General features: G+C 42.3%; 1 protein-coding gene across 2 annotated transcripts in view; it reads left to right on the top strand.

Annotated features, from left to right (window-relative positions):
• Positions 1 to 7,234: 7,234 nt before the first annotated feature.
• Positions 7,235 to 26,876, top strand: part of PTPDC1 (protein tyrosine phosphatase domain containing 1) — a 350,874-nt gene continuing 331,232 nt past the window's right edge. Inside the window, exons 1-4 of one of the 2 annotated variants that reach the window (XM_085624576.1) lie at positions 7,235 to 7,457; positions 9,431 to 9,598; positions 23,137 to 23,237; positions 24,243 to 24,313. The gene's annotated coding sequence lies outside the window, so the exon portion shown is untranslated. The remainder of the gene's footprint in view (positions 7,458 to 9,430; positions 9,599 to 23,136; positions 23,238 to 24,242; positions 24,314 to 26,876) is intronic. The other variant, XM_085624575.1, reaches the window with a different exon arrangement.

Raw genomic sequence — 26,876 nt, forward strand, 5'->3', positions numbered from 1 at the left:
TGTCGAAGCGCGGGGTTGCCTAGCAACAGACGCCTCCGCGCCGGTAGCGTGTACCGTTGCGTCCTCGAGGACGTTCGTGCTCACGGTTTGCTCGGTGTCAGGCTCGGTGTCCGGCTCGGTGTGCGGATGGGGGCTTTTCCTGGCTATGAAGACCTCCATTAAGGTAGGCTGCCTTAATGACGCATCTTTCCCCTTGTTTGCCCCCTGAGTTACACTTGTAAAAGAATCTTTGATGAGATGCTCCGGGACTTGCCCGGAGCGGGGTCGATCGGAGCTTTCTGCTAACGCCAAGTCTGTTTTCGGCTGTACCTCGGCATTCTCCGCTTTCTCCATTGCCCGTGGTTTGATCGTCTTTTCAAGTCTCTTCATCTTTTGAGCTGGTATTGCTTTCCGTATTGCGCCTGACCCCCGCTGTTGTATTCCCGGGGGTGGATCACTGCTGCTTCTTTTCGGATCTGCATTAATGCCTTTTTCATCCGCTTCTTGCTGGTTCTTTGGTATATCGTGGTGCGGGTTTGTTTTATCCTTCTCCTTCTCCTTATCTTTGATAGCTTTTGCTAATCGCGCCGGCATCCTCGTCAGTTGTCCCCGAACCGTAGTCTCCCACTTAATTAATCTTAGGACAAGCTGGGTGATTTGAGTTTTAGAAGTAGGATATTTTGACCAAAACCTGGTTAGTCCTGCCTGTATCCAAATAGTGAAATCCATAGGAGAGGTATATAGTATATGATCTTCATCCAACAGCCATCAGGTATATCGGGGAGAGAGAGAACTGGAGCGTCTTCTCACCACAACCTCACGGCGGCCATCTTGCAAGACACTTTCAATAAAGTAAAAGTCATCATTGAACGTGCCCCCGCTCTCCGCCCATTTCAAGATAATTGTAGATGTTTTCTAAATGTTGATGCCAGTTTGTCTGGTTTGGGAGCCGTTCTCTGTCAGTGGGTGGGTAATGAAGAGCATACAATTGCGTTTGCATCTAGGACTTTGCTACCTCCAGAAACACGGTATAGCACAATTGAGCGGGAGGCACTTGCGTGTGTCTGGGCTATTCAAAAGTTTAGATCCTACATTTGGGGGCGAGAATTTGACATTTTCACTTATCACAAACCTTTAGTGTACATACTCTCAAGTACTGGTCCCAATAAGGCATCTGCTAGACTCATACGTTTACTATCTACGTTGCAAGATACCATTTCATAATTAAACATTTACCGGGAGGGAAAAACTTTAGAGCAGATTGTCTCTCCAGAATGTCTTTAGAAAATGTTCACAAGGAAGACGACATTAATATTGCTGAGTGTGTGATTGCAACCATAGATGCTGTTGGGGGATTTCCCTCCATTTCTGAACACACTTGGAATGTAGAAAGTGACAAAGATCACAATTTACAAAAAGTTAAGCGATTCATTTCTCAAGGTTGGCCTGCAACTAGAACACTACCCTGTGATTTGAGGAAATTCGCATATTTTTCTGAGGAACTTTCTATTGTTGGTGACATCATTATGCGTCATGATCTTTTCGTTCCCCCCAAAAAGATACGCAAGGACATTATTCAATTAGCTCATCAAGGTCATCTTGGTTTCTCTAAAACCTGTAAGAGAATTAAAGAATTTTGTTGGTGGCCTTCTATTGACACTCAAGTCAAATCCACTATAGATACATGTCCAGAATGCCTTTTGTCTGATAAAAAATGGAAAACCTTACAAACCCCCTTACACCCTGTACCTTTTCCAAGTGGGCCTTGGGACAAAGTAGGCATGGACTTTTCTGGTCCATATGAATTACTTCCGATGCAGAACAAGTTTTTGATCTTATTGATTGATTATTTTTCTAAGTGGATGTTTTACTGGTTTTGTGATGGGGCCACCACTGAAAACACCATCAAATTTCTAGAACATGTATTTAAAATAGAGGGTTCACTGAAGTCTTTAGTCACTGACAATGGTACTCACTTTTCATCACAACGTATGCGCAAATTTCTAGAGTCTCATGACATACAACATTTGAAGGTTGCATTTTATTCCCCATCCTCAAATGGGTTAGTTGAAAGAGGTAACAGGTTGATCAAAGAAGGTATCCAAACTGCTATTGCGTCAAACCTGAGTGTTGATGATTATTTGAAAGACAAAGTTTGGTCATATAACACCACTCCTCATTCTACAACAGGGGTTGCACCGTTTACATTACTGAAAGGTAGAATGGCACACTCAAATTTATTTCCCACATGGTTGTCTGACAAGTCAGAACGGAAAATGGATTCATTATACATGATTAGAGATAGAGTGCATAACACCCAAGAAAAGATGAAGAGCCATTTTGATTCTAACAAACACTTTAGTGGAGATTTATTGAAACCTGGCGATTGGGTATTGATTAAGAAACCCAAGAGGGTGGCGAAAGGTTCTTCTAAGTTTTCATCTCCAGTTCAAGTTGGCAAGGTATCTAAAGGTTCAGCCTTCTTAATTAACAAAGGGTGGTGGAACAAAAGAAATCTAGTCCTGGTTTCTAATTCTCAAGCTGATATCATTTCCAACCGTTGTGGGTTAAATACACGTCATTCTGAATCCTACAATTGGGTACAAGACGTGGTTCCATTGAAAGTTCAAAATATGGCGACTTTTGTTACACCTACTTCTATTGCTCGTCAATTACAGTCTGAAGTGGCCTCTACTTCTGCACATTTGTGCGATGAGGGGGCAGATAGGTGTGGGGAGAACATTACTCGCACTAGGAGGCTACCAAGCAAATATAAAGATTATATTTTGGAATGATTTAATGTTTAGTTTAGAAATACTCACCTTGATGTAAAAATACTTTGCTTATTGTGAGTGTACTGTCAATATATACTTATATAGATTGTTACTGTAATCTGATATGTAAGTCTTCATTTTGATTTCAATTGTTAAGGAGAAAGATGTTGTAGTGTTCATTATTACTTTTGTTTCTTCGTTGAGTGCACGAGACGATCGCAGCGCATGCAGTCTTCTACGGGGCTCTTGCGTGCGACCGTCTCGTGTGTCAACATGTTTGTAATTAAATGCATGTCCGCGCTCTGCGACGTCGACTGCCACCGGTTCTCCTAGCAACAGTCAGTTTGTGCTGGGATCTGTGGCAGCCGGACGTTGTGGTCGTGGGTGATTTCACTAATGGAAATAAACCTTCTTCAACTTGGATTGGCTACCTGGATAATTTCCTACTTATTACAACACCTTTGTCCAAAGATAATGTGGGTTGGACCCTGGCCACGAAAAGAGTACACTGGTCAGCCGACCGGGTTAAGGAAAGCTTGATGTGGGCTCAATCCAGTAGTAAGGCCAGATACGACCTAAAGCATGCTGTAAACCTGTTGAGCTCAATATCGGGGACTCTGTCAAGGTCAAGAGAAGTGGGCACATAGGCAAGGGTCAGGATAGGTACGCCCCACCTTTAACAGTACGCGAGGTGCTCTGCAATTCCGCTCTCCTGAGCTACGGTAAAGTGTGGTACTTCTCCGCCCTCTCCTTGTACAATAAAACGTTGAAGGAGCCCACCAAAGCGATGCCCTGTAATGATTCCTGTGGGTTTCCCACGACCAGGATTGTCAGATGTAAACCCACAGGTTTATCTGACGATGATTCTGACTTTGAATCCCACACCACCGAAGCCTGCTTTCCCAACACGGCCGTGCAGCCTACTACCGCACCCGTGCGTGTTTTACCTGACGGAAACACTGTGAGCAGGCCCGGAAGCCAACTACCTGCCAAACATTTGCATGACACCTCGCATACCATCACTACCAGTAGAGGAGGCAGAAGGTTGCTACCTCCCGTCAGACTGACGGATTACAATTGTGAGGAACCCTACTCACGCCTCTGCCACATGTTTTATGCCATTCGTTAATTCCTTCTCACTCATTTTCTCTCTCTCTCTCTCCCTTTCTCACTCTATCTTCCTCCACTTCCCGCTCTTTGTTCTTCCTTTCTTTCTTTCTTTCTTTCCAAAGGAGGAGGATGTGCTATGATTGTAATGTGTGTCCCTCCCTGTGAGGACACCGTATGTTGTTTCTCTGTTCAAGTGTCCCTGCGAGGACACCGTACTGCAGAGGTCTTCAAACTGTGGGGCGCGCCCCCCTGGGGGGGCGTTGATGGTTTCCCAGGGGGGCGCAAATGCCTCTGCAAATACATGTAAATGAAGATGGCCTGGAAGTGCGGCGTGTATTTGCTGCATTTCCAGGCTGTCTTCATTTATTCGGCGCCCTCAAAGTGAAAGTGAGAACTGAGGTGGGGGCGGGGGTCAATGAGTGTGCTGGCAGGGTCAATATACAGATTATGATTATACTTTCAGATCAAAGAATATAAAGAGCTCTGCACAAAAAATCTTTCAGCTTTCCTGCTCGAGGTGGTGTGTATTTTGCAGTCTAGCAAATTAACTGAGGAGAAAATACATATCGTAGAAACGTTCCGTTCAATGTAGTTAAAAACTCTGGGAAAGCTGTACGTTTCTTTCAACTAGAGGCGAGCCAGAGCCGAGGGTCTGGCTCGCATCCTAGAGCCTGTGCAGGTGCCAAGCACTGAAAATATTTTCTAAGTCAATCATACAACAAACATAAAGTAAAATATGACAAGGCCTCCTCAAAATTCCTAAAAGTGTATTACTTTAACCTGTCGAAGCTTTGACATTAATAAGGCACACTATATTCCGTAGTGAAAAGTACTTATTAAAAGTGATAGTTTTGTAAAACTGGTCGTCTGAACTGACATTTAAAAGGGCTTTCCTAATAATGAAGAAAACAGTTTTGGGGAAATAGAATATTTGCCTAAGATCACACAATTTGATAAGCGAGGAGCCCGTGATTTATTCATGTTTTCTGTTTACATTGTGTGCAAATCAGCAGAAAATGCTTATCGATTTGCCTTTCCTTATGTTAAGGGTTTGTTTTTACCTCTTACATTTTTCTGCAGGCTTTAAATACAGCGTGAACTCGACCAGAGATGGCCAAGCGCTTTACATGAGCACTACTTACATTACACAAGGTTACATGATTGTTTATAGGCACGGTGAGATTAAGTGATTTGCCCAGAATCACAGGATGTTGAGCCAACGCCGAGACTCGCACCTGGATCCCCACATCCGCATTATGCAGCTCTGTCCCTAATGCAAGATCCTGGGTAAAGGGAGGGAGGCAGGTAGAAGCCACATGAAAGCTCTGCTCCTTATGGGCTTGAGGTTCCAAGAGGCCCTCAAGCTGAGCCTTAGCCTGTATTCAGACTCGAGCCTTCAGTGGCTCGCCCATCTATACTTTCAACTCTACAAACTTGTGGGATTTGTGATGCCGTAGAACAGCACACTGTTCAAGTCGATTAAATATTCTTCTGCTTTTTGGTGCACATAGTGGGCACAATTCACAACTCTTTTATGCAGCTATGCCCAACCTCGCTGCAACAAAAAAAAAAAAATCTGTTGTTCAAGTCCAAGTCTTTGTTTCATATATTGAGAATGCGCTGACAACAGGGCGACCATGAGAGATGTTTCTAATTTCAGACTTTTTGCTTTCTGAATTGCCCTTATGCTTTGTGGCCCTCTGCAAATAACATTAAACATCTTTTCTACGTACGGCATCCATTTTTAATTAGACTTGAGTTGCATTTTTCAACATCTCGTTGATTCAAACCTCTACGTCCAGTTTCATGTGTGTAATCCATCACATTCCCAGGATTATTTTTCAGTAATCTCCCAAATAGTTCCTTTTATCACAACCCCCTTTACCTCTTGCCATCATGCTATCCTTCTAAGACCCACACCTCTTAAATCTGTCACACAAAGAACTTGTTGGAGTCTGAAACATAAACATATTGAGGAGAATTAAGGAACTAAGGGGTATATTTAAAATAAAGTGTCTGTCTAGCCCCTACGCAGGCACCCTTGCACCATAGTGCAAGGCTGTCTTCGTTGAGGAGAAGATTGTTTATGTCGGAGGTCTTCAAACTGTGGGGCGTGCCACTCTGGGGGGGGGGGTAGGGGGCGTGGATGGGTTCCCAGGGGGGCACCAATACCTCTGCAAATACATGTAAATGAAAATGGCCTGGAAGTGCGGCGTGTATTTGCTGCATTTCCAGGCTTCATTAAGGGCCATTCATCAGTGCAGCAGGTACTGCTGCCAGGTGTGTAAGTGGCCACTGGTAGTTATCATTAATGAAGCAGATACAGCAGGGTTCGGGCCCAGGGATTTGGGGGGGCCACTGCATCACAATTCTGACTGTCTACCTTTAAAAAAGGGGCATGGGAGCTTATTTCCCTTTCTAGCATAATGACCGAGGGCACCCTTGCTGAAAAAAAAGGGATACAACATGTGGGAGCTCTTTTTTTCTAACAGGACAGACAGCTTGTTTCAAGATTGGAGTGATGTTCACGCATGATGGGGAAGTGTTAAAAGATGCAGAGGAGACTGCCTGCTACTCGGTACTGCAGTTATCATTAGTGCAGTAGGTGTAGTTGCATTGGATCCAAGAGTCTGAGTCATAAACACCCCAATTATGGGGAGCGGTAGTTTTTGGGACAATTTGTTTGATTAATTTGCTGTTTCATTACTCTCATATTTAGTGTGGTTCATGAACTATAGAAAAAGTACTCCTGAAATCATCTCATAAGCCCCGCCTCCTGCACCAGCCATGTCCCTCCCGCTCTCCCAATCCTTGCTATAAAGTTTTGAAGGGGGGCCCGACCTCAAAACATTTTGCTTAGGGGGGCTCAGAGCAAAAAAGTTTGAAGACCTCTGCCGTACTGCCACCCCTTGTCACCAGCTGTCAGTTTGTTTTGACAGTTGACAGCTGATGACAACCAGAGAGGCAGCATTGTTTGCGCTCCACTACACGGAGCCTGTGTTGGTGCATTTTACTGAATAAAGGAATTTACTTGTACAATCCTCGGGTGCGGATATTCTTAACAACCTTCGGATTAAGTTCACGCTATAAAACCGCACAAAACATTGCAATAGCCTTAACCGAGACCTTATTGGCTTTGCCAGTGCTTGTTTACCGTTGCTACGCTCGTGGCTCTGTAATGCTCACGTGATACAAAGCTTTGCAAGGTCGTTGCTAAGGATAATTCCTCTCACGGGTAACCCTCTCTTAACTGATTCCGCTGCTAGTTGGAAGGCTCTAAAAAGAATTGTCCTGATATGTTCCACCGACGGCAACTTCTGTAAAGCGATCAGCCGCCGCGAGCCACGCGGGTAGTTTTGCGTCACGAGCGCTCCACCCCCTACGTCACCAGCGTGTCGCCGTCTGCAGTCCCGCTCTGTTTCTCTACCGGCTGTTGAGTCTCGGTCCCCGTGGCTTTCCGTCTAGTGGCGCCGTCGTAAAGCCCTCATCGTGGCCGAACGGCTCAGCCAGTCGCCGCTAGCGCTGATCAGACAGTTTTTTGCTTAACTCTCCACTGGTCGCTCCTACCACTGTTTAGGTCGCGCTACAAGTTCGGTGAGTGTCTACACTTGCTGCAGAATCAATGAACGTCATTCCCTTTACGGGTCTGGGCTGACGCCGGCCTGCAGTAGAAGCACAAAAGCACTGCCCCGCGAATGGAAGTTCGGACCCCTCTGTCGGTTCTGTGGGACTGGGCTTCTCCCTCATAATTTGCGCCTGTGTATGCGCATAGACGTTATACACCAGGCCCCCACAACAAACATTTGAAATGAATTGAAAATTCAGGTTTTGTTAATGTGTTAAATTTGAAAAGGTGCTCGGTACTGTGTCATGCTTATATATCAATCTGGTAGTTCACAGTACTGTTTTATTTTGACCTGTGTGAATTTTTTGTTACGTAAGCATAATTTCTGGCATTTAGTGTCATGCTTTGAATTATGAGATTTCAGAAATTAAGCATTATGCTTAATTAAATACATTTCGGGTGGCAAACCTATCATGTGAGCACGGGAGCAACTCTAACGACCCTAAAGTGTGGTGCTTTTGTTTGTACGTTTATATTTCTTGCGGTATATTTGTTTGTGCGAAAAACATCATCCAAAGGTGCAGTCTGCATTACTATTTAGCTCTAACTACCAGATCTCCATTTCTTGACATTACACAAATGGAAATGACATGAATTTCCCACACCCTTACTCAGGGCACAAGTTCTAAAAAAAAGTGCGGGGACGAACCTAGTTAGGCAGTATGCAATTGACATCACGGCGCATGATATCACGCATGGCATCACAGGAATTGACATATTAGAAAGTGGCATCACAAGCCACGACTTCACAGGAAGTGGCATCACAAGGAGTGACATCAGATCTAAACTCCTCATATATATGTTTAGCAGGTCTATCTTGTGTACATTTGAGCGCATTGTGAGGATAATAGCACAGTGAGCTATGGAAGATGATATGTGACTAATGCACCTTGCAATCCCCCAGTTTTATGTAACGCATCCTATACATTCATTTAGGAACATCATTTATTGGACATGTAATATGCACGTGTTGATGTAAAGCGCTCTGACACCCTCATTGGAATGGGTAGGGCTATACAAGAAAACATAGTGGTACTTAAATTATTTCAATTTCTCAGGAGAAGTAAGCTCTATATGAATGAAATTTGTTTTGCTGTAAATACTGGGAAAGACAACACACCTGATATTCTTACAATGCTTGCATATCTTCTAGACTGGCACTGAACAAAGTGAAAAGCCGCCTCTCTTAAGTATGTGTGAAGTGCTAACAAGGTGTGAGCCCCCATTTGCATCACATGTGAGACTTCTAGCTGCTCCCAGCCAAGAGACTCAAACAAAAGGAGGCCTGATGACCCCTCAAATTCGGCCTTTGTTATGGGCCCAGCAGGAGTCTTAAATAAGAAAGCCCCATCCTGTCCCTGCCTGCACATTGTTGCAGAAGGAAAGCAGACAACGTGCAGGCGCTGCTGAAAGTGTCCCCGTGTTTGGAAATTACACCAGGACGAGTTCAGCACATTATTCAGTGGGGCCCAAATTCATGGCAGGGTGGACGGCATTCACCCTGTGAAAAAATTGAGTGGACGCCGTCCACCCGCGTGTACCCCCAGTTCGTGCCCTGCCTTTACTCTTACTAACCTTGACTCTGTTTAGTGCTCTGCAATGTTTTACTCCTTTGTAGGTATTTGTTTTTTAGTTGGAATTAAAAAGTCAGTTCGTATAATATGTAGTTTTGGCAGGGGTTGTCCTCATTAAATATCTGATACTTCCTCACATGACGCCATAGTGCTTAGTATGTTACGGATTTGCCTTTTGTGGGCTCGGTCATTTCCTTTGCCTCCTTCTTTTTTCAGCATTTCATAGTTGGCATGCAAAACAACTTAACGCTGACTGAGTTATCTATATAGCTTACAACATGTGCAGAAGGCAACTGATTTTGACAAAGAACAGTTTTACCCGAAATATTCTAGTCTAACCAGTAACTTGTTGCTCTGTTATCCTGCAGGTATAGGCACACCATCGCCGCTGTACTTCCAGGGCCGGTTGACTTAAAGCATTGTCACCAACTGACAGGGCATCTGACTACTATACCTTCAGTAACTTTCAGAAACGAAAACATCACCTGGTGTCTCATACGTTCTGGATTCCACCTGAGTTACAGGTGCTGCTTCCGGTAGGTGTAACAGTGTACCACTATTGTTGAGCATTTAGAGTATGCTCTTTTCTAATCAGATCTGGGGTTGAAGTACAAAGTTTAGTACTATTTTTAGCTTGAGTGCACTTTTATGCTTTAAACGTTACCTAAGTTATGCTTAACACAACACGGGTCGCCCCACAACTAATTGCAAAGGAGCAAATTGCTCTTTCGGTTAGTATTATGTTGCCTTTTGATTCTGTTTGGCAATCCAACACTTTGTGCTTCGCCATGTTTTAATAATTTGTTAGCTCATGGTCTGCATTCTGAGCTACTTCTGGCTTTAAGTCCCTAAGGTGTTGTATGAGTCGCTGTATTTTGCTCCCTATGGCTGGTGGCCCCATGGAAACCTAGTAATTTATTTTTTAACTAGCTGGAACCTGGTTGCATGCCCCCACACGGATAAGTTTGGAGAGCAAGCTGTAATTAAAAAAGGAACAAGCACTCAGTCCTGTACACTCTCATGCTGCATTTAACAGCGTTAGTGAACTCGTTCAGCCTCCGCTGCTGCACAGATGAGGTTAAAACCGTGCTTTAAAGGGTTTTTAAAAACCAATCCGGTGCCTTGAACACCTAGAAACAGATACTTTAGATGGAATGTATGTCTCCAGTTAGCAACACTAGAAGTTTTGTGCTAGCAATAGGTTGAATCATATATTGTGAATTAAATTTCAGTAGGGCTTATTTTTGGGGAACATTTAAAATATATGAACAATAGTCACTTATTTTTCAAACTTTTCCATCACTATTTGCAAACATTTTGTTCATGTTATTTATTGGACTTGTGCATGTAAAGATTTAAGTAGTGTGATCTGAGGAGAGGAGCACTTAGCCGACCTGCTGTGTCTCAAACCGGTTCCTCAATTTTATCACTTTGAGTGACAGAAAGCAACCTTCTGTATACTCCAGGACTGCATTTTTGGTTTTCAATTAGTCTTTTTACTGGAGAAGTTGCTTAAGTGATGGCTTTCCCTTTTATCGACAAAGATTACCCTGCATCCATTTGTAGGTGGTCATTGCTTAATCATATTGCACTGTTGGTGGTCACATATAGATACTGTCATTTATTATGTGAATGAATCTTTTCTATGTGGCACACTGCCAAAGCCTAGCACCTCACATTATATGTAAAATAATGCTGAAGTTCAGGCTGGTTCTGGTACTGAACTCAGTTCGTATTACTCCGAGCCATATATTAATGATCTTCTGGGGACTAACCCCTACTAATGGACCCAAAGCTGATCACCAGGTACACCCCGTTAGCACTTCTCTCTCATGGTAGAGAAGTTGTACACCTCTGGTTCTCTAATGCCACACCACTGCCATTAGTAAGCCTTAAACTCCTAAAAATAAGTTTGCACAACCAACGCCAAGCTTTGAGGATTCACTTGATTGCAGTTCCAGCACGTACTAATAGTAGTTAATAAATCCATAATGGTAGAGGCCAAATGAGAAGTAAGTCTGAGAAACCGATCCCTAGATAATTTGAAGGATATGTGTTTGGCTAAGGGGCAGGCGCTCTTTGTTCCAAGGACTGGGAGATCCTTACACATTTATTTGTGGACCACTTGAAGGAATAGGCCCCGGAATCGATACTGGTTTAGAGTCTCTCCTCACCCCCCAAAATATAGACCTCCCCTAGAGTGACGCTTATATTGTTTTCTTGGATATCCCCACAGACAATATCCACCAGCCTTCATAAGGGTACCAATTCTCCTGTCCCAGTTATTGAACCTCTATTTAAGCTTGATTTGAGACACTGAAACGCAAATTAGTGCTCTGTAAAGCTGAGGAGTAGTAGGACTAAAGGGATAGATTGGAATAATGGGCTCAGAAGGTAGGTGGTGGTAGGGATTTGAAGACCGCAGATGGTCCTGGAGAATAGGCTCTCAGATTAGAGTTGGAAGGATGTTTAGCTACTATGGAGTAGTGATTCCCAGATTCTCAGGAAATATCACTAAGTTAAGAAAGGAATTAATACATAAGTATGTGCCAGTCGCTGACATTCTAGGTTGGTTTTTAAATTGCATTTAAAGCACAATGTCTAAATTATAAGTCTAGGGTTACAACTCTGAGTCTGCTTCCATTTGAAGGGACTGAGGTCATTAGAAAGATGCCTAAGAATGACAAGCAGCATACAGATGCATTATAGATGCTCTGATTAGTTTTGGGTTAAAGTCAGTACAGCACTTAGTCATCCTTGTAATTCCTCTTTTTGTAGCACATTAAACAGGTCCATCAGAATACCACACAGGGCAAAGAAATATTTCATTCCCTTCCCTATCTTTTGTTGTTCTGGCTTCAAACCCAGTTTCCTTTAGGCTTCTGCCCTATCCGGGATCCATGGGAAGAACTCTAGTCCTTCTGGCCCAGCTATTCTGCTGAGTTCTTCTCCCCTTAGGTGTGGAAACCTGCTGTCCTAGCCCATTTTCACCCAACTAGCTAACCCCTTGTAAGTCAACACAGCATGCTTTTCAGGATCCTCCTCAGAACTTAAGTATTTTATTAGTGAAAATAAGTCAACTGTTAGGTAATTGGAAGAAGATCAAGAACTCATTTTGTATTGTTTTGAGCAATGGAGTTACTGTGGCAGATCAAAAGCATTGTGCATGGGCGCCATGGAGAAAGAAGTATTTGAAGACTTTGAAAAGGCAGAATGATGCATGGTAGGAGATTGCAAATTCCATCGTGGCTTGCTAGTTTAAAGGGGCACAGGATTGGATTGTGAGTCAGGGCAAAAGTGTGGAATTCAGTTGGTGAGACATACTGTCTTGTGGCAAAAGCCCCTTTCTACCAATTTTTAGTATCATTCTGTGATGAAAGAATGCCAATCCCTCTGCTGTAAAGGGACGCCACACTGAAGCCAAATAAAGAAGTTGTTCAAAATGATGCAAAATGATTCATCATAGAAGGGTTTTAATTTTCGGCAAGAAGTGTCAGGAAATAAAGTGACCTGGGAGCTGAAATTGAAATACTGAGACTGCAACACTAAAGTACAAATTATGACAACTTTTTAGAACATGAAAGTTTATGACTTATGGTAATGCTCACCAAATGGTTTTCAATTATATAGCGATACTTCGTGTTTCTTGAAATATACGAGTACCTCCCCACCCCCCCACCCTCTCAATTCATGCTACACAAGTCCAATTAGATCTTCCCTGTCTTGCGAACTGCTTTAGCTGTGGAAAGATGTTCACAGTATTTAAGTTAATTTTATAAAATGCTAACTCACTCTTATATGGAAGCAATGTGAGCCTAAGTATGACTTTGTCAGTCAAGTCAACAAGTAACATAGTTGTCACCAATGAGTTTGAAGCAGAAATATTTCTAATGTCATCCAAGATATTGCATGTGTTTTGTGCATTGGTAACCGTAACTCACGAATCCCCTAGTGTTTTTTATTTTATTTGAGCCAGAGCTATAAATCCCGTTTTTTAACTGTATTTTTCAGTATGTGTATAAGCACACTGAAAACATGGTCAAAACTGTGTATATATGTATATGTGTGTGTGTGTGTGTGTGTGTATATATATATATATATATCTCCAACAGAATACTTCAGAAAGTAGCTGGAACGCACTCACGAGTAGGTAAAAGAATAATCTTTTATTTTCTTTTTACAGCGACCAGTAAAACCCTACGCGTTTTGGTCTAGCTTAGACGTTGGTCACGGGTGTGTGTAATATATATGTTATGGATGTAATTATTATTAAGCAATGAGTATCCTTTAAGTACATTGCATTTAATAAAATGTGTGTGAGTCAATGAGTGAGGAGGAATTCCCTGGTTTAGCAGGGAGTGAGCTGGGCCACAGTGCCTGTTGAAAAAGAAATGATCTGACAGAAGTTGAGTAAAGATGTTTTCTTGTTGGCGAATCTTCATTTAACTTATGGTGGTAAAGCACATTGAGGAAGTTAGTAGGAGCAAATCATCCATTATTATGCTTGGTTTGTCAAAAAGGGATCCAATGTCTCCTGGGTGAAAGTAAGTTAGAGCAGCATACCTAATATAAAGAAGCTATCCTACTCCCTCAAATCCGCTGCAATAGTCCTGGATTGCTTCCTTTCCCCCTTCTCCATCTGCCCACTAAAGACAAAAATATATACAGTACTCCTGAAATTGTCAGAAATTTCGATTAGCATATGGAGTCCTGTGATAAAGCCCTTTCACACCATTATCTTGGCCAAAATGTCGTAATTCCAAGACCATATCACTAAAATTCTTTCTGATCCTCAACAACTCAGGTGCCCATGACCTCCCCTCACTTCCCTCCCTGCTTGCTTATCAGTCACCCATCTCTCTGTTTTATATTTTGGTCATGCTTCTATTGTATGATGTCTGCAAACAGAGTACTTGCTACACTCCTCATGATGCCCCATTCCCACGTTTGCTGTGCTTCTACTACCAGCAATCAAATGTCAGCCGCTCCTCCGATGAATCACATTGAATTTAAATTATGTCTATACTCAAGGCAAGTCATCTGAGCCAGTCATTCTCCAAATTGGTAAACCTGTGACCGCCACCTCCTAGGTGTTCTCTAGCCTCACTCGTTACACACCCTCATCATTAAAACTCTCGCAAGCTCTTTTCAACTGGGTTTCTGGACTCCTCACTCCCAAAGACCGACCTGTGTCACATGTATATCTTTTTAACCCCATCAAATCATAACCATCTTACTTTTATACTGCTAGTTCTTGACCTTTCTCTAGCATTTGATACAGTTGGGCACTACTGTTTCAAACAATATCCATCCTCTGAATAATATGATCAGCTTTTAATTGGTTATTCTCTTACATTTCTGACTGCAGATTTCTCAGTCTCATGAGGCTTTGTTTCTCCCATCCTCCTCACTTTCCCTCAATCTCTTGTTCTGTAGGAATTCCACAAGACTTTCGGTTTGCCCGCTTCTCATAGGGTTAGTGCCTTCCTGTTTGATTTCTCTTAAGCACATGACACAAACCTGGTTATCGATAGCCACGTTCGCCCTCTACCCTCCTTCCACTCACAGATCACTGTTTGTCTTGCAGGAATAAGTCACTGGATGGGTCTTCGCGCCTTCCTGCTAAATTCATCCCAAAAACAAAATTTAGCTCTGTTTTTACCACCACTGTACCTGCTTCTCACCTGCACTCCTCTCCTTTTCCTCTTGCATACTAACCTATTGTCCTACATCTAGACACCTAGGTATGCTTTTCAACCCCTCTGTGTGTCTGGGAACCTTGATAACTGCCGTGCAACCAGATGTGAAGTTTTAAATCTGTATACAATTTGCCTGACCATGCCCCTTCCATGCAGGCATGTCACTGATTACAGCAGTGTTCCTAGTAAACCTGATGACTGCATCAGTCTATTGGAAGATCTCTCCTTTTACATCTTTTTATTACTGGATTAAGTGCATATTTCTTGAAAATCCCACCTTGTTGCCTCAAGATTCCTGTCCCGGGGGCGTGGTCTGGCCACGCAGGAAGATGGCCGCCTGACGAGTGAGCTCCGTCGCGGGATGGACCCTTAACGGAAATTTCTCACCTCATATCGGCTTTGGAGTCCTTTTCTTGTGCCCTGCGACAGCCGGAAGGTGGTGGGCACGATTTGGGCGTGTTTTCTGCGATGTAACGGCGAAGTATCCCTGGTACTGACCGCCTCGATGACGGGGTTGTGTAGAGCTGCATGTCCGGCGAAGCCTGCCTGACGCATTTCCTCAGGCTGCCTCTTCTTCCTCCTCAAGCCGCGCCTCTGTTGCTCACGAAGAGCGCCTGCCCCTATGAGGCCGCACCTCTGTTGCTGCTGAAGAGCGCTTGCTTCCTCATGAGGCCGCGCCTTCATTGCTGACGACGGGCGCCCGCCTCCTCATGAGGCCGCGCCTTCGTTAATGTTGTCGAGCGCCTCCCTCATGTAGACACACCTTCGTTGCTCCTGACGAGTATCTACCTCCTCATGAAGCCGCACCTCTTCAACTTGCCTACTGCAATATTTCTTTCAGGAATATCACCTGACAGGAGTCAGGATTTTTGACGAGTTGACGCTCTGCTACTGGTAGGATTACTTCCTTCTATAATCTTGTTGTGGCACTTATGTCACCCACCTCATCCAGTCAATGTGCGCCTCATCAGGTTAGCAAGTAAACTTACGACTCATCACACTAAACTGACCTTCCAAGCTGAATTTTTTTTGCCTTTTCAGGAGCTGTCTCACCTTTGCTTCAAGTTGCAGTTTCGCGCCTTTTTGACTTTGGTTACAGTTGGCGCTTCATGGCTTCCTTTAGCGCAGTCTATATGTCTCACATAAGAGTGTGCCTTCTTCCAATGCCATTATAGTGCCCTTGTCAACCTTTTCAGTTAGGCTGTGCATTTTCTGCTTTGACCATGACTACCTTGCTTATTATCGCCATAAGCGCGCATATGCTGTTTCATTTTATCTTACTTCTATTTACGTGCCTTTGAATATAGCGGCAGTTAATATTATATTCACCAGTGTAATGACATTGTACTCATGGTTTTGGGGGGTCACTAAGCAATGATTTCTCCTCTATATGTTGTACTTTTACACTTTAGTGTCTAGAAATGCGATATAAGCTCCTTTTAGCTTATTAATATCATACATATACAGTTATTAATTGTATTATTTTTGCATGTCTTGGTACTTCATGGTATTTTTCTGCAATTACTTATAAGCATTCCCTATCAGCAAGACGGCTTTACGTACTTTCAAAGTTTTTATCAAACATTCTCCTCAAATGTCGGCTTCTAAACCACTTCTTTTTGCAGAAGGCCTCAAGCAGTCCACCAATATGCCAACAAAAGGCAATGCCTCCTCTCCTTCCGCTTCACCTCAGGCTTCGGCCTCTAATGGTGGACAGGCGTCGGCGGCAACTTTGCAACGTATCCTGCACGAAATATCCGAGGTTAGTCGTCGATTAGATGACATGAACCTTACAATTACATCACTAGCTGAGGAGACTAAATCAATTAAGACAGAAATTACCAACTTTCATACGAAGTTTGAATCCCTTGATTCTAGAGTTCTGGCAGTGGAGAATCGATTGGAATCTCTTCCAAATCAAGACCGGGACCTTTTACTCTTCCATAGTAAACTCATTGATTTGGAAGACAGAAGTAGGAGGGACAACATCTGTTTTTTTGGCTTTCCAGAGCGCATTGAAGGGCAGAGTTCCAGTGCATTTCTGTGTCGTGTACTCCCAAAGCTGACTGGCATTCCTTTCAATCCACCTCTGGAGATACAGCGGGCTCATAGAATTGGCCCTCCACGTGGTGATCCTGCCGCGCGTCCACGACCGATTAGTGCCTGTTTTCTTCGCCATGAACAAACAAGACAAATACTGTCTGCTGCACGGCTTCAAGGCTCCTTCTCCTTTGAAGGTCATCGCATTTTTATGGCAGCTGATTTCTCCAAGGAAACTAATGAGCGGCGGAAAGCCTTTCTCTCCATGCGTCCTCAATTACGTCAATTAGGTATCAAATATGGCCTATTTGACCCTGCACGCTTTCGCGTTACCAAAGATGGAGTCTCTAAGGACTTTTTTGACCCAGAGCATCTTCAGCAATTTCTGGACCGTCTTCACCCTCAAGAGATGGAGGTTCTCACTACATCCTCACTGCAAGTTCAGTCCCAATCACCCTCTAAGTCTTCTACTACATTGTCAGATCGCAACAGGTGCCCTCCTAGTAGCCCCCGACTTCGGGGTAGGGATCTTGATCGACTTCATCGCTCACAAGAAGATAGGAAATCTGCAATACAATCGGTTTCGGCTGCTACGTTCTCACAAGATTTGCAAAGAGACAAGTCACGTTCTCCTCTTAAAACTCCTTCAGATGCGGACTGAATAATTCTCTCACCCCCCCCCCCCCCCCCCTGAAAGTTGTTGTCTTTAATCCTATTGGCAGTTAACTGTAGACTCCTTTTCCTTGAGAGTCTTATTTCTATTGTTAATTATTTACCACATTTTTGACATGTTTTGCTGTTCTTATAATATCTGCTTGTCCTTTTTTACCTCTTTCTTTCTAGCTCTCTACTTTATTTCTTTTCTCCTTCATTCTGCTTTCTGTTATTTCTCTGCCTAATAATATCACTCTTTCTTCTTCCTGTATTCATTGCTCTTCATGTTACAATTTATTGCTTAAATATTTCTTAATGATTCTGCATTTACTTGGGCGCCTTGGCGTCTAATGGTTTGATTACAGTTTTATTATTCTACTTGCACGTTTGCATGTTGGTCTATGCTTATTTATACACGCATTGTATGCCTTATGATCTTAGGTTACTTTACATCTAATTATTGCTAGATTCCTCCTTCTAAGTAATACTGCTTCTTAATCTCTATTCTGCTCTTTCTACCTTTTTATCGTACCTATGCTCTTTTTCACAATGCTTTTCTGGGCTTTCCTTCTATATCATTATTACTCTCCTAATCCTTTCTCTTTTTCTGTGGGGTCTTTTCCCGTGGCGGTGCTCCAGTGCGCCCAGACCCGCGGGTAACAGTTTACGGTCTCTTGATCTCTCCTTGTTTCTACTCAATATTTTATAGTTTTCCTTATTATTGTATCACTTCTCTAAATCTTATCTCCTTTCTTCATTATTTTTCCTATTGTCTCCTTCATGTATCTCATTTAAATCAGAGTATCGTTTCCATTTATTTTATTTCTGTTTTCCCTTCTTTTTGTTATTTCCTTTTCTTTTTCCTTTTTCTTTTTCCTTTGTTTCGTTCAACACGTTGTTTTGTGCTTCACTCTCTTGTTTCTGATATTTGCATTGTTCTAATATGGCAAAAACACATTCTCTTAATGCAATTACTTGGAATGTACATGGTCTCACCCATTACATAAAACGGAAGAAAGTTCTCTCCTACCTTCAGACTAAGCATGTAGATGTAGCCTTGCTTCAGGAGACCCATTTGGATGCTCTAGAATCAGACAAACTTTGTAGAGATTGGGTGGGCAAGGTTATACATAGCAGCATTCAACAAAATGAATCCACGGACGCAGGTCCCCTCCGCAAGTGTGGAGTCGCAATTCTCCTTCGTAAATCCCTTCCAGTCACGGTCTCTAAAACATGGTCAGATGTAAATGGCCGCTATGTATTTGCTAAACTTAAAGTTGGTGAGTCTCACATTTGTGTAGGGTCTGTATATGCCCCTACGGGTACCAAAAAAGCATTCTTTCTTCAATTATCCCGCTTGTTGCTCGAAATTAATGCATCGCAATATTTGATTGGTGGAGACTGGAATGTGACGCAAGATTCCATTCTAGATAAAACTGGCCCATTAGATAGGGGCAATGCGTCAGATAGAGCTTTGCTAGGTGACATCATCTCAGATATCGGGTTGGTTGACCATTGGCGTTTCAGCCATCCAACGGATAAGGAATATACTTTCTTTTCATCGACTCATGGTACGTTTTCTCGTCTTGACTACTTCCTCATCTCACATAACGCTGTTAAGTTGGTCACGGATTCCTGCATTCTGGAAGCGGCATTGTCTGACCACTCTTTGGTTCTCCTTTCCCTTGAGCTGGGACTTTCTAGTCCTGGACGTAAGCCCTGGCGAATGAATATTCAGCGCCACAGGACTCCTGTTGGTAAATCCCAACTGCAATCACACCTTCAAACTTATCTTTCTACTAATCAGGGGTCCGTGACCTCCAGCAGGACTCTTTGGGCTGCAGCTAAGGCTACTTTAAGGGGACAATTAATGCGTGATGCAGCAATCGCTAATAAGCAAAATGCAAGGAGACAAGTTGAGCTCGAACATGACATACAAACCTATTCTCGCCTATACATCACTTCTCCGTCCTTACAAAATCGTAAATTGCTTGAACAAGCCCGAATGGCCTTAAACAGTCTTTTTACATCTAAAGCAGAATACGCTTTACAGAAAATGAAGGGTCGACATTACGAGCAAGGGGAAAAGGCGGGAAGGTTACTAGCCGCGCAGTTGCGTCAAAGGGAGGCATCTATGGCCCTTCCGGCCATCAGATCTGCGCAAGGACACTTGTGCACAAAACCTCAAGACATTGTTAATGAGTTCGCCTCCTTTTACGAATCCCTTTATACTTCTGATAATCGAATGGATTCGGACAAGATGGCGGCATTTCTTGCAAAGGTGCATCTCCCGTCTCTCTCAGCGGATGGCAAAGCCATTCTTGAGGGTGAAATAACTAGGGATGAGGTTTCCAGTGCGGTCGCTGCCCTGCCCTACCACAAGGCCCCTGGAGAGGATGGATTTCCTCCTGAATTTTATCGGTGGGCAGGTCACAATATTATTGACACTCTACATGCCGCATTCCAGGAGGCGGATAAGGCATCTTCATTAGGCCCCCTTTCTAACAAAGCTATTATTGTTGTGCTACCGAAGCCAGGTAAAGATCCCCAGCTTTGCAGCAGTTATCGTCCCATTTCTTTGTTGAACTCTGATATTAAAATCCTGGCAAGTATCCTTGCATCTCGTTTGCGTAAAGTCTTGCCTTCTTTGATACACCATTCCCAAGTAGGCTTTGTACCGGGACGCTCTTCCCGTAACCATTTGCGTTCTCTGGCCCATGCACTGTGGTCGGCTCAACATCTTACAGATGATGCGTTAGCCCTCTCACTTGACGCAGAAAAAGCGTTTGATCGCATCGAATGGAATTATCTCTTCACGGTCATGGATAAATTTGGCTTAGGTACAAAATTTATTGATAAAGTACGCTTACTTTACAATCATCCTTCTGCTCAAGTGAATTGTGGTGGGTTTCTGTCTGATACCTTTACAATTAAGAGAGGGACACGCCAAGGTTGTCCATTATCCCCCCTTCTGTTAATTTTTGCTATGGAGCCTTTGGCTGCTACCATCCGTCAATCTGATGAGGTTTCTGGTATTCCCCTCCCCATTGGACATTCCAAAATATACCTGTATGCTGATGACATCTTACTCACTCTTACTCGTCTTCCTCGGTCGATCCCTTCTCTTCTTCAAATTATTAATGATTTCTCTTCCTTTTCAGGTTATAAGATTAATTGGGACAAAAGTGAGGCTTTACCTATTTCTAACGGTACCACAAAAGCAGCCATTTTTGGATTTCCTTTTCACTGGCAGCCCTCACGCCTCAAATACTTGGGTGTCCTAGTTAATAAAGGGCTACAAGATATGGTTACAGATAATTTGTCTCCTCTTATCTCCCAAATGCAATGGGATTTTGATAAATGGAAGGCTTTGGGTCTTTCTCTTTGGGGCAGGACTCAGGCTGTTAAAATGGTTACTCTTCCGAGATTTATATACATTCTGGGCATGCTTCCCCTACAGATTCCCTTATCCTTACTCCGGTCAGTAGACGCCCAGATTAAAACCTTCATTTGGGGTACTGCTAAGCCTCGCCTTGCTATAACTAAGTTGAAGGCCCATCAGTTATCTGGCGGAATTGGCCTTCCATCCATTGAACACTACTCTTTGGCGTTACATATTTCCCAACTCTCATATTTTTTACCCGGTATCAAAGACTTGCCACAATGGGTCCAAATAGAACGACATCTTCTATCCTCGGAATCGAATCTTACTCCTTTGTATGGTAGTGGCACCAGTCGTCTCGACCCGAAAAATCCGATATTATCTGCCATGCATAAATCCTGGCAGAGAAGTCATAGGTTGTTAGGCTCAAATCCAAGAATTCATATCAAGGCTCCCCTTTGGAATAATTCGGGCATTCGTATCAATGGTCGTATGTTATCCTGGCCTGAATGGCGTGCTGCAGGTATCCTTTATCCGGATCAACTTCTGCATGATGGGGATTTTAAGTCATTCTCTCAGCTTAGGGTAGAATTCGATCTTCCCCTACATCATTCTTCTAAATACCTTCAGCTCCAGCAATGTCTGAAGACCCATATGGGGTCATCGCCGTGGCTACTGCAAGACTCCCCTATTTTATCCTATTTGCACATTTGGGGGAAATTTAAAGGTGTTACTTCTGGTATATACAACATTTTTTCGTCTCATCTTTTCTCTAAATTTCTTTCACACGATCTTCAGCGTAAATGGCAATCTCGCCTCTCAATTTCCTTTTCCGATACTGAATGGGATTCGATTCTAGAGAATTTGAACAAGGGAGCCCGTGAATCAAGGCTCAAATTTTGTCTTTTCAAAATACTACACGATTGGCATTGGTCTCCAGTCAAATTACACAAAGCTGGTCTTCTCTCCCATTCTAACGGCTGGAGATGTACCAATTCAGGTTGTGATATTACTCATATCATTTGTGAATGTCCTAGTATCCAATCTTATTGGGCTTACATTGGTGCTACTTTAAATTCCACCATGCCCCTAAAATTGCCACTCACACCAACTAACATTCTCCTGCATGACTTATGTCACTCCCCAAAGCTCTCGAAACCACAACTCCGCCTTTTTCATACCTCACTTGCTACTGCTAAAATATGTATCCTGCGTCATTAGAAATCATCTTTACCTCCCTCTCAGGAAGATTGGTTGGTAGCGATGATTCAGACTGCCTCACATGAACGCACAATCTATAACCTTCAGGACCAAGCTGACACCTTTCTCCGAATTTGGTCTCAATTTCTTAAATCAAATGCTGCTAATTCCCCTGCTTCTACTTTTACCCAAGCACATTAATCACCTCTTACTTTCTCTTGTCCTTTGTTTATCCCTTTTCTTTGCCTTCTTTATCCTCTGCTTTATCCGTTGTGGCGTTCTTCTGTCTTTATCTAATTACTTTTTCTTCGTTCTATCTATTCATATTTTCTGCACTTTTATTGTCTAGGTTTCTTCCCTTTTCTTCTCCTTATAGGTTATTTCTTTATTATGTATCATTCTATGCCTTGACCTAATTATTACTTCAATTAGTATTTATTTATGTAAATACATATTAATATTTATTCATCAGTATCCTTCTGCATTGTTTCTCTCAACCTGGATTTATTTTCTTTTTATTTCTTGTTGTTTATGCTCTGATGTATTTGTTCTATAAAACTCAATAAAAAATTTCAACACAAAGAATATAAAAAAAAAAAAAGATTCCTGTCCCTAAGTCCACTTGTACTTGGATTGAGCCAATAATGGAACATTATTGTTAATGCCTTCAGGCTTGACCTCTAAGCCCATGTTCTGATACTGAGTGTTATCTACCAATCGCCTTCTCCTTTGCTTATCCTTCGAACTTCCTTGACAATAAAGCCACAAATCTAGATGGTATGCTATAAATAAATATCAATCTACTCTTAGGGTGATGTTTTGAATCCATTTACCATGTAGCTGATGAATCAGTTGAGTGCCTCTCCCTTTCTTTCCAACTGATCTTTCTCCTAGAATCAATCCAATTCACAGGACTTGTGGAAGGAGTTTTCTGTTGCTTCCTTTGCCAAATAGATGCTTTGTATTTTTAAGAGCAATTTGGCACCCTCTTGCCTGGGGTGATTGTCTAAGTAAAGCATAGATGTAGTTGAAGCAATAGATACGCTATGAGCCTGAAGGTGACCATCTACAACTGAAGGATTCTTTTTTTTCCCCACAGATGAATGATCAGTATTCATGACCAAAGCACTGCGTTGCGAAATCCCTGCTTGATATGGTTTTCTTGATCTCTTATCCAACACAAGAAATTTACTAAAATCGGTAAGGCTACCTATTTTAATCAAGATTTAGATATATTTGCATTGGTAAATGTATCAACCTTTGTGTATATGTTACAAATTTCACAATATTTTGTGCCAGTGCCACATTTTTTCAAAGATTTACTGTGAGCAGAGCCGCTAGAATTATTTGGCAGGGGAGTATAAAATTAAGTGGCAATGTTGACCACATATAATGCTGCAAGAAAAGGCAAACTATGCGTTGTAAAGCGGCACATTTTGTGATGGTGTTACTTCATTATTTAGCTATTTTCAATTACGTTAACACTGTGTGAGCAAAGATTTCACCTTCTTGGTACCAATTTAACACCGACATATCCATAAATAACTAAAAGGTGACCAGTCAACCTTATGTATAGTTGGGCTATCAACTGCGCAGCAACACATGTTGTCATTTTCAGTAAGTTTTGATACATTTGAGTTAGAAACAAAAATGTTTTTGGTTTGTTAAAAACTGCAGCTTATGCTGCAGATGATCGATAAGGTGTCAACCCCATAATGCAGAAAATATAATGACTGCGGAATTGGCTCTTGTGTAAGACTCTTCTAATCCAATATATTTCAGTCAGCAGTCCTAGTGCACTCGAGTGAATGTGTTTCTTGGTAGTTGCATCATGTTCAGCTGTGTTTTTATTTTCCATACAATCACCTAATCTTCAGAGTTTTGAAGTCTATTTGCTTGCCAGTGTTTTTTGTGAATACAGGATCAGTTCAAAGAATTTCTAGAGACTTTGCATACTGTCACTGATCTGATCTTTATAAGGAGAAACAACCTATGTCTTGTATAAATGAAAGTTTGGTCACATATTTACAAGCAGCACTAGGACCACACAGCAAGTAAAAGTATAAACATATTCATGAAGTGAATAGTGTGGGTATAGTCTGTTTTAGGCATACTGCGCTGGTACATTCTCTGCATTGATTTTGCATGTCTGCAATATTTCTTTCAAGGGTAGAACCCTAATGCTCACATTCAATGTTTATTTAGGGTATATAAAAACAAACAAAGCAGAGCACTTTTCAAAAGTGGAAGTTGAAGATCAAGGTGCAGATCTCCAGGTAATACACATGATGGCCAATAAAATAATTTAAAAAAGTAAACTGTGAAAGGCTTTCTAGACGAGGTAAAAGGGTGAAGCCTTTGTAAGGAGAATATAAAATTATCCTTGCCTAAAGGCCTCTATCACTTTTAAAGTGTTGATATTATATTTAAAATGCCAGAGCCACCTTGTGGAGACCAGTGAAACCTGTACTGAATGTTTCAGAATGATGGCTGTGCTACAGGAGGTCAAACTGACCCCTAAGGTATCCTGATCCCAGATTCGTCAGTCCTTTTTAGGTCTTGCCTAGGCAGCGCATACGCACAGTCTCTTTGAGATGTGCTGTATCTACAATATGGGCTTCAAGCACCCCTCCGCCCCCATCTTTTTCATTGGTTCTTCTTACAGTCCTTTTGTACATGCCTGCTTTTCGTTTGTGAATATGGTTAGTAGGCCCTCCTTTTAGACTTTTGTAACCTCCCATTAGGAATGCCCCTGTTACTTGTGCTCTTACTCTTCACTTTATTTAGGATACTTTGTGGTCACTCTTTTTTTTTTTTTGATTGACTTTTTGCTTTTGAGCCAGGACAACGTACATCCCTGAGCACAATGGACTTTTCTTCTTTTGTGGCTTTAAGCTGCGCTTTTATGTCTCCCGCCTGTCAATAACGTTCTTATCTTGTTTTGGTGCTGATAGCTTATGTTAGCAAACACAGCATTTGCATTTCTTTGTCCCTGCTCATCAAAAGTGTTCTCAGAGCACCTGTTTTGTGCACTTCTCCCTCCTGCTTGTTTTTTTTGCTTCCACGCTGTTTGTTCGCTCAGAAGGTAATTCAACCATTGTTTAATTTTATTTGTAGGAGTTTACATTCATTTGTTACCATCAGCATATTTTTTGTAGAGCTGGCACCGAGACTCTAACCCAGTTCCAAAGTCGGCAGCTCTATATGTTACGCCACATCGCTCACTTAAAAAGCCAACTGGTTTTGTTAGGCACAGGAATGTTACGTGATTCGCCACAATCACGTGATATTGAACTAAAACTGGGACTTGAACCAGGTTTTCCACTTCCATAGTCCGTTCTAGGAACGGACCGGCCCTCCCAATAAAGTCGAGTTATGGGGAGTATTGATGGGTTGTAGAGAATACAGTGTTCTCTAACTTAATTAAACAGCACACTAGTACGCGTTCATTCTCAACAACATGCGATGGGGAAACTGCCACATCTGGATTTAGCGACTTGCGAGTATGACGGACATATTGGAAAGGCAGTGTTTACTTTAAACTGTTGCAACTGTAATAAATACGCCCTTTGAAACAAGGTGGACAATTTAGAGTGTGTCAGAAAACATTATCAGGGTGCAAAGTGGAAATTCTGAGTATCTCCACAAGATGTAACAAGAAGCTGTACATTCTTGGTAATGACTGTATTGACAGAAAAATGTGCTACATTTAAGACTCTGTGGATTCTTCTCTTGTAGTCTCTGAAAGGCTCAGAGTGTATCAATGTATCGGGTGGCAACGCCCTCTGTCGTTTCTTTTTGTGTTGAATGGGTTTTATTTGAAAAAAAAAGTTCTGAAAAGCGCTGAGTGCCGGGTTTCTCTTTGGTTTTCTCCTCTTGTTATATTTATGGATTGTTTCTGTGCCCCAATTCCCCGGTCTAACCCAATGTATCAGCAGGCAGCTGTCCGGAAATGCGTCACTGCACTTTTTTTTTTTACCTTTTGCGCAACATGGGACTGCTAAATTTAATGTAGTGTTTGAAGAATTGAGTAAATTATGACCGGCGTGTCTTCTAACTTATCCCTGAGAAATAGGATGATTTTTTGACTATCTGCCACCCACTCGTTCCTCCGTGGCTGCGCAAGTACACACAGTTCGTATGGGCTGACATTTCTTTTTCTATAACAAAAGCAGTTTTGTTTCTGTTCCATATATATCATGATGCATGTTTTCAGGCATCTATTGGAAGTTTGGTGAGGGGAGGATTTAGTTCACCTCCTGACACCGCAGTCTGACAGTATCAGTGATAGCAAAATGCAGTCTTATTTTGTTCCAGAACTTTAGAGCTGTCATTGTGCAGATGCAATTTACTCTTCAATACTGAGCGGCACAGCATCCAGTATAATGTTTATTTTACCTAGGGCACTTAGGATAGAACGGAATTCTAGGAGAAGATCATATAGAAGATAATCTGCAGGACCCATCCCATGAAGATTCTCTAAATTGAGGATTGTCAATTGGCTTGTGAAGATCTGAAGTAGGCACTTTGCAGTGCATCTGTTCTTAAGGCTCATAACAATAGCTAGCCCTCTGGCAAAGGAGTTCTAGAATTCCTTAGCTCAGTGAGAAAGGGATAAGGCATCTGATGGTTTCTCTCAGGGATTGCAACCCATTGTGGAGCATGTGACAGGGACATGTGGTCAATCTTTCTAGAAGGTCTACCCTATCTGATGACCTAGACTTTCTTGCAAAGAGTATTTTCAGACCAGTTAATCTGGGAAGAGAGTGCTTTTAAATCAAAATATTCTGCATGGCTTCATGGAGCCCTCTTAACCCTTACTCTGTGGTGACAAATATT

The sequence above is a fragment of the Triturus cristatus genome, chromosome 9 (assembly GCF_964204655.1).
Source record: "Triturus cristatus chromosome 9, aTriCri1.1, whole genome shotgun sequence".
Taxonomy (NCBI): domain Eukaryota; kingdom Metazoa; phylum Chordata; class Amphibia; order Caudata; family Salamandridae; genus Triturus; species Triturus cristatus.